At 43.6% G+C, this 11,198-nt stretch overlaps 1 long non-coding RNA gene across 1 annotated transcript; it reads right to left on the reverse strand.

Moving 5' to 3' along the window:
- Positions 1-7,431: 7,431 nt before the first annotated feature.
- On the reverse strand, positions 7,432-10,383 carry LOC149361301 (uncharacterized). Its single transcript, XR_016288389.1, has 3 exons — positions 10,249-10,383; positions 9,261-9,440; positions 7,432-7,584 (listed from the first exon to the last, which is right to left on the reverse strand). It is a non-coding gene; the product is annotated as an uncharacterized LOC149361301 (long non-coding RNA).
- Between the last annotated feature and the right edge of the window lie 815 nt (positions 10,384-11,198).

The following is an 11,198-nucleotide window of genomic DNA, read 5'->3' on the forward strand; positions in this document are numbered from 1 at the left end:
CCTTTCCTGCTGCCTTGAGCGTGACCGAACAAATACTGCAATGATACGTTGCAATATAAATACACCCCAAAGCAGAAGATTTGGCAGCCGTTGCCGTAGCTCAGCGGTAGAGCACCGGACGCGTAATTCGGAGGTCGTGGGTTCGGATCCCACTGGCGGCACAGCTTCCACCCGCACCGTTCGACGACGTTCTACATAATATCACCGGTAACTCAGGACCTGCTACGTCCACCGCTTAAGAACGTGGGTGGCGCCAATGAACACTCTCAAGGTTAGGGTATTTGTAAACATAAATACGCACCCAAGCAGAAGATTTGATAGCCGTCGCCGTAGCTCAGTGGTAGAGACCGGGACACGTAATTCGAAGGTCGTGTGTTCGGATCCCACCGCCGGCATGTCGTTGTTTCTTCTCGTTTTCTAATCAATTAGCTTGAAGCGATAACATATTCAGTAATATTCTAAATCGAACAAAAACACAAAATAAATGAATTATTTAAAAACCCCCTCTGCTCTTGGTTTCTGTGGCTGTACCCTAATAAAAATTTCTATAGACAGTCCATAGACTGTCTATAGACTTTAGTCTATGAAGTCTATAGACTGTCTATAGACAAATCCTTTAGACTGGTCTATAGACAGTCTATAAATTTATGGCCATACACTTTTAGTAGACTTTTGTCTATAGACAAATGTCTACTGAAAGTCTATAGGACTATAGGAAGTCTATAGACACATGTCTATAGACAGTCTATAGACGATCTATAGACTTATGGTTATAGATTTCCTATCCCAATGGGCATTGAACCTCCCCTGGACGCCCTGGGGACGTTCAGGATGTCTTCAAGACGTCCAAGGGACGTTCAGTGCCCATTGGGTATAGAGCTGTCTATCGACCGTCTATAGACAATTGTCTATAGACGGACTATAGACGACCTATAGACTTATGGCCATAGACATCCTGTCGATTACTGTCTATAGGCAGTCTACAGACAAAAGACTACTGGTCCAGTAGACATATGTCTATAGACTGTCTATAGACATTCCATAGGTGTGTGGCCTGGCAGTGCTATAGACCTTTGTCTATAGACAGTCTATAGACCTCTGTCTACTAAACTATTGGTAGACCATTATCTATAGACTGCCTATAGACTGTCCACAATCATTGAAAAAGGTCACCAGACAGAGTTCACACATGAAACAATCAATATACTTACAAATTTAGTTTATTTCCAAGCTATCCAGGCTGGGAATATGCAATACATGCACCATAAGAATGCACCACAGTAACATAAAAGTTGAAAGCAACAGTCCGGCTGGTTTCCTCAGAAGCATTCTCGTGGCATGTTGTCTGCAGTAAATCATCCGGGCATGTTCACCTGTACAGCACAAAGGAAAAAAATAATATAAGAGGAACTGAAAAAAAAATTCCCATTCCATCTCGACACATGTGCTTTACAATGCAAGGCATATCCTGGCTATGCCATTCTAGAAAGGCAATCTTGATCTTTTGGTTTGGTTTTATGGGGTTCCAAGACCCAAGGCGACACAGGCTACGAGACGCTGAAGTGAAAAGCTGGGGAATAATTTCGGTCACCTGTGCGTAGTACACAGGCCTTTAGCATTTTGCCTCTATTAAAATGCGACCGCCTAGGCCGGAATCGAACCTGCATCTTTCAGGTCGCCATACGAACATGATAGCCACTGAGCTATCACGCCGGCTCAATCATTTCAGTAAATACACGACAGATTATAAGTGTCGTCATAAAACATTGTAACAAAGACCCCTAATCCCTGGACACTCTACTCTGAATCCAGTACTGATATTGATTTCTGTATGGCAATACTGTTACAGCCAATACTGATCTTTTTATGGCAATCCTTTTACACTATTTGTAACAGAAGACTTCGAACAATTGTGCCACATATCTGCATTGACTCGCAAGGAGCTGTTAAGAATGTCGCCTCCATAAAATACAGATTCAGTGCACCTCACAGAGGGATCCAAAAAGGAGAATATTGCAGCATTTATTCTTATAACCGCTATAGAAGAAGCGCTTCAGAATACCCTGCGTGAATTAAGTCTGGTACACCCGGCCAAATTTTTAACTGGCTCGGGTGTTGCATCGCTCAATGCACCTTGTAAAAAAGGTGCCTTTCGGCTACACTGCTGGTGTATTCATGCTGTAATTTAACGAGTGAAATGTCATTTCGTGGTTCCTTTTTGTTCATATAATGTTTGAGTGCAGTACTTGCGTGTTTAGATCAAAGTTATCAGTACCATTCGTATGCCACTACGAACAGCTGAAACAAGCGGCATACGCAGCAATGGATCTGGTCCATATGGCCTCATCCTCTTGGTAAAGTACCACTCTTTTCATGGCGGACAAATCGTTTACCCAGATTAGTGCAAATGCGCTACCAGAACCATTGCTGTGTATTCCGCTTGTTTCGGCTCTTCGTAGCGGCAGACGATGAATATTTCTGATAACTTTGATATAAACATGCAACTACTGCACTCAAACATTATATTAACAAACAGAAACTATGAAATGCCATCTCACGCGTCAAATTACAACATGAATATGCCAGCAGTGTAGCCAAAAGGCACCTTTTTACAAGGTGCATTTAGCGATGCAACACTTAAGTCAGTTAAAGATTTGGCCGAGTGTACGTAAGCCGATACTCAAACGGGCACAAGCTATACAAAACCAGCAGGCAGAAGCAACCAGTTCACCACAGATTTGCGCCTATAACTTGAAGCACAAAGACGGAACAGCATACTCGTACATCTGCGCGCGCTCTAACAAGCGGGTTGCAGCGCTTCCATGCCGCGCTCATTATTCAGAAAACTAATACAGCACACAGAGGCTGCAGCTGCGCCGTTTCAAAAGCAGTGGCGAGGTTGAAACAGCAAATTACTGTCACGACAAAATACCGTCTGAAATTCACTTAGTTTTTCCTTCAAGTGCAGCTCCAACAGCGCAGTAAAGAGGTGTGTTTCTTGCATGGAGGAAGCCTAACCCAACGCTGTTAGAAAAATCAGCGAAAGCATTGAACGTGCTCAAAGTAGGAAGTTTTTCAATGAAACAATTAACGCCTTCAACAGGCGCAGCTATAATAACACGAGAGCTTAATTTAATTTTAGGCGCAAATAAGCGGCGAGTCACATCGGCGCTTTCGTAACGTAACGGCGCTTTCGTAACCTCTTGTCGAGCCGACCTTTACCCAGCTTTCAAAATGAAGTGCCCGCAAGCCAGCGGCGGCGGCCAACGGCTCTGATGACAGACACGGAGGAATCCATACGTGTGCAACGAAGGGGAGATGAAATAGAGCTCGTGTGTTCTTCGCGGTGTTTGAGCACGCCGGCCATTCGCGCCGGCAACGAATTTTATTCACCCATCACACTACAAGCATTCCTCCAGCGCCGCTTGAATACAACTTTGACAAACGTCTCGCGCTCCAGCCTATAGCGTTACAAGACACCTTTGCTGAAACGCCGGCATCCACGACGCGCACCGAGCGAGCGTCCATACGTAGCAAGAAATGCACACCTCAAAAAGAGCAGCACTCCATTGTCCAGACAGGCGATAACACAAAGATAAGAAAATAAATGTAATCCACCACTGAACGAGACTGTATGTAAGTACGTTTTCGGAGGTGCAAAGTAAGTTGAGCTCACACGGCGCTAACTAACACACAGTTCCATTTCGGCCGTTATTCACAGGCTAAACGACATTCTGGCCGCGCATCTACCTTGAAACACGAAAAATCTAGTAGACAGCTCGCGAGGAGCGGCTTATCATCAAGGGCATCGCACAGACTGCCTTTCCGCGCGTTAGTAAAGACAGCGGGACAGAGATAAGCGGCATTAGTCGAGAACCCGATGGCTTCCGCCTTAGAAACGAAGATAGGACGTTTGTAACTGCGCACATAATCTGTTCTGCACACACAGCTCTGCTTAGTGTGGTTTAGGAGACCAAATTAATAAAATATAAACGTGCAGACTTACCGTAAGCGGACGATGAAGCTGGATTTTGAAGAAAACGTAATCCGGGAACCACACGCCAACGCCATTGATGCAGCCACGCACAGGGTTGTTTGCAGCCCGAATGATTTTCCGCCGTCTCGCGGTAAAATGGGTAAAACGTGAAACAGAAACCCATTTCACGGTCGTATCTTTATCGCTCGCACTCTTGCCGTGTGCAGCTTTATCTGATATCCAAGACCACAAAAAGAGATTGGTTTATAAGCTTAAATTCTTCGCTTACTTATTTTTTCGTGAAAACAGAACGGAAATCTAACTTCTTGTCGGTATACGCGCCGCATCTCCCACCGAATAGTATGTGGTACAATTCTCAAATAATAATTATAAGGTTGCATAGCATAATGTCTTTTTTGCGTGTGTTCGTGTTTAGAAAACTGATATGCGCCACATCAGCGTGTCATCGGCTCCGAAGCAACAGGTCTAAGGGTAGGAACGAAAAAATACTGGCTTTGTGATTGTTGCGTCGCAGCACTTATTCACGTGAATACAAACTGCAAAGGTAGAAATGGCAGATGTTAATCGCACAGGGGACCAGGCTCTTCGAGATTAATATAAGATGTTTCTATGGGATGGGCGCTTCCTTGAATTCTCACACCCGTATTTCCCCTTTTATTTTCGGGACGTTTAAAAGAGAAATGTAGAACCGTTGATGAAATGTTTCTGATTTCAGCGCGTTGGACAGTAACGATCGAAAGATGGAATGGAATTGTGTAGAGCGATTCCTTTAAGGGACAGCGTATTCGTTCGATGTAGTGCAGTTTGCGGGCGCCCTTACTTCAAGAACGGCTGCCTTTCCTCGGCTTACTTGTTAGCATTCGCTTACAAAAATTTTTAGTAACATTCTTTAGAAAGTCTTTCGACAATTGTTAATAGAACCTATCAACATTGAATAGAAAGTCTTTTAAATGTCTTTGTACATTGTAGTAACAACCTATCAACCGTCTTCCGACAATTGGCCACCGATATCCAAAAGACTCAAGTACATAGAAAGTCTTTATACTTCCTATCATCCCCTTATCGAGTTTGTATACACTTCCTATTGACCCCTTACCGACAATGTCTACCAACACCCTATTAACGGTCTTCCGACAATTGGCCACCGTTATCCAAAAGACTCAAGTACATAGAAAGTCTACACTTCTTATCAACCACATACCGACAAAGTCTACTAACACCCTATTAACGGTCTTCCGACAATTGGCCACCGTTATCCAAGACTCAAGTACATAGAAAGTCTTTACACTTCTTATGAACCACATACCGACAATGTCTACCAACACCCTATCAACGGTCTTCCGACAATTGGCCACCGTTATTCAAAAGACTCAAGTACGAAGAAAGTATAATTCCTACATCAACTTTTGCAAAAGTGTATGTTCTACACAGTACAACACTTTTACCAACATAGTTTTATCACTTCAAAATCATTTTTTGAACACTATCCTGGAGTGCTTAAAGAATAATAGAAGCAAAATGCAAATTATTACATTTATTGTGCACAAGTGTACATACGCGCTACAACACATGCATGATGCATCAAAATATTTTATGGAGAACAATAGAGGAACAGAATATTGCTTTCGGCACACTTCCCCTCAGTTCCCTCTTAGTAACAATGACTGACACACAGCAATTGAAAAACAACAGGTTTTAATTCACGATGTTTCGGCTGGAGGACCAGCCTTTTTCGAGTATAGTATAGCATTCGAAACAAAAGCTGTGTGCTTCAAATGCTGTAGTACACTTGAAAACGGCTGGCCCTCCAAGCAAAACGTCGTCAATTAAATCCCGTTCGGTTTTTCTTACATATATACGAGGTGTTTCAGGGAAGACTAAGTAATTTTCAAAAAACAGGTATTTTGAGATGAATGTATGGCTTTTTCAGCATAGTATTACCAGTGTTGGCAGGCACCAGAAAACTTGTGAAGAGTCTTACGTAGTAAGCTGGTTAGCTAATTTTTATTAATGAACCTTTTCACTACCAGAAACTTCGTTAAAACATTAAGTTGGGCTAGTTGGTAACGGCTTGAAGGAATCGTACTCTTAGCGGTAAGAACACACACAACACCAAGACACACACACACAGGCCACCCGCTAGACTTCAACTATCTTTACTGGACACTTGTACGACATAAATATGTATCACTGAGCACACGCAGGTGCCTCGTCATCGGCAACAGGTCTAACTACGCCCTCCCCTCTCCCCCAAGGCATAGGGTTGCGCCGGTAAACAATCCCTTTTTCTGCCAATGCCAGGGAGGGAGTGCTTACACACGTCACCCGCCTCGAATACGAAAGGCCTGGGAGCCGAGAAAAAAGAAAGAGAAATTATCGAAGTCTTTCGTATTCAAGAGGCGGGCGACATGTGTAAGCACTCCCTCCCTGGCGTTGGCAGAAAAATAGATTGTTTATCGGCGCAACCCTATGCCTTGGAGGAGAGGGGAGGGCGTAGTTAGACCTGATGCCGATGACGAGGCACCTGCGTGTGCTCAGTGATACATATTTATGTCGTACAAGTGTCCAGTAAAGATAGTTGAAGTCTAGCGGGTGGCCTGTGTGTGTGTGTGTCTTGGTGTTGTGTGTGTTCTTACCGCTAAGAGTACGATTCCTTCACTATCAGAGTTAGGCGTCTAGTTGCCATTAGAGATTTGTAGCAGTTACATGCACTGGAGGGGTTCCTTTCCCTGTGTGCTTTCAAAAGCGCATGTATTTTCGCACGATGCAGCCAAATTTTGTCGAGCCACAGCGGCGAAAGTAATCATGTTTTGTACATTCCAGAAACTGATATGGCTATTACAAACAACTGGCTAAAAGTCTCTAAGTGCAACCAGTTGCAAACCTGTGTTAGTTAAAAAGTTAATTATCAGAAATTAGTTAACCAGCTTACTAAATACACCTCACCGGCTTTCTGGTGTCTGCTAACAGTGGTAATATTATGCAGCAAAAGCCATATTTTTGAAAACTACTTATTCTTCCCTGAAACACCTGGTGCATATAAATACTGCTCACTTTCCTGTACAACACAGAAACGAAATAATTTCTTCTGTAACATGAAGGTTCCATGAGCCACATAACAAACCCGTGGAAAAAAACTGCATGCATACACACACATCTCTCCAAAACAGCTAAAAAATCCCACACAGTGAAACAATGCTTACACTGTCTTAAGACCAACATTAAAGGCTTCAAACACTAGCGAATTAAAAGTCAAACAGATGCCAAACATAAGCTAAATGTCCCCATGGATGTAGATATTAAGCTATGAGCTGATTTTAATAAAAATGCATCAGCACAGAAATGCTTAAGCGGCTTTGTTGATGCACTATCCTGACACTTGTCCTCAATATCAGGCAGCCTGTTTGTTGTTCATCACCATCATCAGCCTGACTATGCCCACTACAGGCCAAAGGCCTCTCTCATGTCTCTCCAATTAACCCTGTCGTTACTTGTCTGCATCACCAGCGGAAGAGGTAGCGTCCTAGTGATGAGACGTGTGCACGAACAGGTAGCCTCCTCCATGGCAGAATGCAGCAGCAAGAGAACTGCACAAGAAAACATTCAAAGTATACAGTTATAGTAACTTCTAATAGAATCAAACACGGAGAAGCAACAATCAGTTAAATGTGCACTAAAATGCAGCACTCCGAGTGAGTTTAATAAGGCTGCTGAGTAATAGCATAAGCAGCAGTCACAAGACTAGAACTAAATGTAATGCGTCCTTGAACAAGAAAAAGCTATAACATGCTGTTGTGTTCAATTCTGCCCCCACATTCGAAGACTGAATGATATTCACAGGAACTGACATTAACGTGTTACACCTAATTAGGCTACCACGAAGAGATATTTAGCCATTCCAGTCATATGAAGATAACATGCAGGCCATCAAATATGAAAATTATTTTGTGTTTCTGATTTGTCTGCACAAAAATTCAGGCAGCTTTTGTTTTCAAAAGTGATGGCACAAAGACAATGCAATATAATGCACATGTTGCTGTAGATAATGTATCATTTGGAGCTACACCAGGTGTTAGGAGAAAATGTATGAACAAAGAGTACAAAGGTGAGCAAGTTTGCCAGGGCAAGAGTGGCACACTCTAAAGAAAATGAATCAAAAATATTAAGGCACACACTGCGTCAGATACAATACTTGTAAGTAAAGCTGCATAGAACTACAAGCGATAAAAGCCTCAGAAACGTGCCCCTAAGGGAGCAGCTGGACTGGTAGTTTTTTATTTGTCCCGCAGCACATCCCTCCAGTGCTGAGGCCTGCTCATATCTGTTTAAGTTAAGAATACAAGGGAAACAAGCAAACAAGTGTTCCAAAGAAGATAAAAATGTGCACTTAAGTTGTTCTTTAGGAAATTACCTGTCACTAATTGCAGCAATAAATACCTCGAGAAAGTAAATTAAGTTATTTACACAGCTTATTACAAACCTTGATGGCAGAGGAGAAAGGCAACATCAAATGCATCGGTTCAAGTAAAGCCAGGGGTCTTAAGGTCACAGCAATATTTGTTGACTTAGGCTAAGCTAGTGTAACGCAATCAGTAACTGAACGTCGGCATGAATAAAAATAACAATGCACCAACACTCAATTCCAAATGCATTTCAACTGTACAGTGCAGTCAGTTGTGACAAAGGGAGTGTGAAAGAAAACCTCAGCAATACTCATGACATCGAATAAGCACCTTTCTTCTGTACAGCTAAAATATAAGCTCTACAGGGTTTCATGTAATGCAAGGATAACCTGGTAAGGTACCAATTATTGATGCTAGCAACAAATATGCTTCTAAAGCAGAGTGCTCCACTTGAACGCCAATATTCAATTATGCACTGCCCGTTAGGCCGTGCCTATCACATGACTGGTTCACTTCAAACATGCCATACCTTGTAAGAGGTAGGTACTGCTGAAGTAAACCTATAAAATTTATTTGCTGCTTTTAGACTGCTGTATAAAGGTCAAGAAGCAGATAATTGTTTTAATTTGGTCTATACTGTGGTCAAGATTTCCAAGCACGAGAGGCATGAGGGAAAAAACTATAAAAAGCATTTCACACTATAACACAATGCACTTGACTAGGGGAGTGCTTTCATGATGCCCGCAATATCTTTTTCCTTTCTGTTGGTTCTCTTTTAAAAGAAAAAAAAACGAAAGCGAGAGGGAGCCTGGACCAGAAGATTTTTGGCAGGCTAAAAAAGACAAGGAAAGTATACCCACTTGTCTACCTATCCTTTTACAAGTGGCACATGCTTGATATCCAGTGTCAATGGCTGATAGGCTGAACCAGCAGGTCTTGATGTCATTTGCCTCTGGTTGAGGTAGCATTGGCTCGATGACAGATGAAAGCTGATGCAAAGTAGCGTGATGATACCAGTGGAGCAGCTGTACAGGGCTTGACTGCGGGTGCATTTGAAGAAAGGCTGCATTAGAGCCATGCTTTCATAAACATCATCACACAAGCCACATCCCATTACAACCTCTAGCTGTTCAGTCCAAAGTGTTCATGAGTGGAGGCTAATGATTAATTACCTATGCCTCCAATAGTTAGCGAAAAAATGGTTTACAAAGCTTGTCATACTTTTCTTAAAGCTATTATTCGCGAATCACGTTATACTTTTATCGCTTCAGACTGAAAATGGGGGAATGACATAAATGTAGTGTACGTAAAAAATAAAATGACAACAAACCTTCCATTGTGCGATTACCTCAGCTGCACTGCAATGGAATGGTTCTGCTATTTTTAATCGTCGTTTCGTTGACCAGAACTATCAAGAAACACAGCACTTGATGTGACTGCGACGTAGAACGGGCAATGCTCCTTATCCAGTAAACACTCAGGCAGCCGAATCAAAAGACGCACGCCGCTACAAGCACTTTTCGTTCTTATGGTCTCCTTTTCACGCGCTGCTCCTGTTCAGTCGGAATAACGAATCAAGCAGCACCCCATAGTTCTCGGCGTGCAACCAAATTCTATCACATAACTCCTGCGCCGAGGAGCTGACGCAAAGAGCGTGAGGCGGCGGGTTAAAAGTTGCATAGTTGGCAAGCGAGCGTGTCAGAACACCTTCTCTCTGCAAACGAGCGCGTGGTGCCCGCATTTTGCACCTAACTGCGAACAAGACGTGAAGACCAACCCAAATGCATTTGCAGCCCTTAATCATACCCCCCACACATCGCAGAAGTCATTTTACAGTTCTGTACTTACATTTGTCAACGTTCACGGCAAGCCGTTTCTTCTATCGGGCATCGGGCGCCGGCCGCTCTCGGCGTGGTTGCGTGCAGTACGTCAGAGCAGTTTTTGAGCACTGCGTGCGCGTAAGAACGTCTTCCGCAGCACTGGCCCATCTGTCACCTTCCGAGTTCAGTCACACTACCACAACACTAACGAGGCCGCACATTTAACACTAACAAACTGAAGAAATGCACCCACAACTTCACAACCGTCGCACCCCGTCAACAAAGAGTTGTTTCAGCGTCCTAAACAAGACAGTGTAGCGCGCGGTCAACATGAGACTCGCAATCCGCCGCCAGCGAACGGAAAGATGGCGCTAACGTCGCCTAACTTTACACGCGTTAAAGAAAAGAATTGATAAAGCCCTTTTTGCCACAAACTTGTTGCATTAAACGACAAAATATTTTGTTTCAGTTACAAAGTCAGCAAATTGGAATGATTGAGGTGAAAAAGTGCGACTACTCACAACCATCTGTTTCTGGCGGCGCTGCGAACGAAAGCTTGGAAAACCGGGCAGCATGCCGGGCAGCTACAGGCGACGCATCTGGGGCCAGGAAAGCCGCAGCCGCTGCACGGCTGCACTGTCTGCCTAGTTCTAAGTCTATAACTCAGCTCCCCGTAACTGCGTCGCAGAATAAGGAATGATGATGATGTTGCCAAACGCTACTGGTTTCGGTTTTTATTTTCGCGTATTGGGTGGCTTAGCGTACTCTACACAGCTTGGCTCATGCGATTTAGTGTACGTGTGTGTACCTAGGGAACACGAGCGTTCGCACGGCGCTCTAGCGTGACGCGCGAAACTTTCAAGGCTGCGCTGCAGCATCGCCTCTGTTTTGTGTATGTTTATATCACGTCATTGGACACCTTGCACGCTCTTTGCTCGAGCGAGCCCCGCCGACAGTCGCGCTACCGTAGTCTTTTTG

The sequence above is a fragment of the Amblyomma mixtum genome, chromosome 2 (assembly GCF_055824585.1).
Source record: "Amblyomma mixtum isolate Tamu chromosome 2, ASM5582458v1, whole genome shotgun sequence".
Lineage (NCBI taxonomy): Eukaryota > Metazoa > Arthropoda > Arachnida > Ixodida > Ixodidae > Amblyomma > Amblyomma mixtum.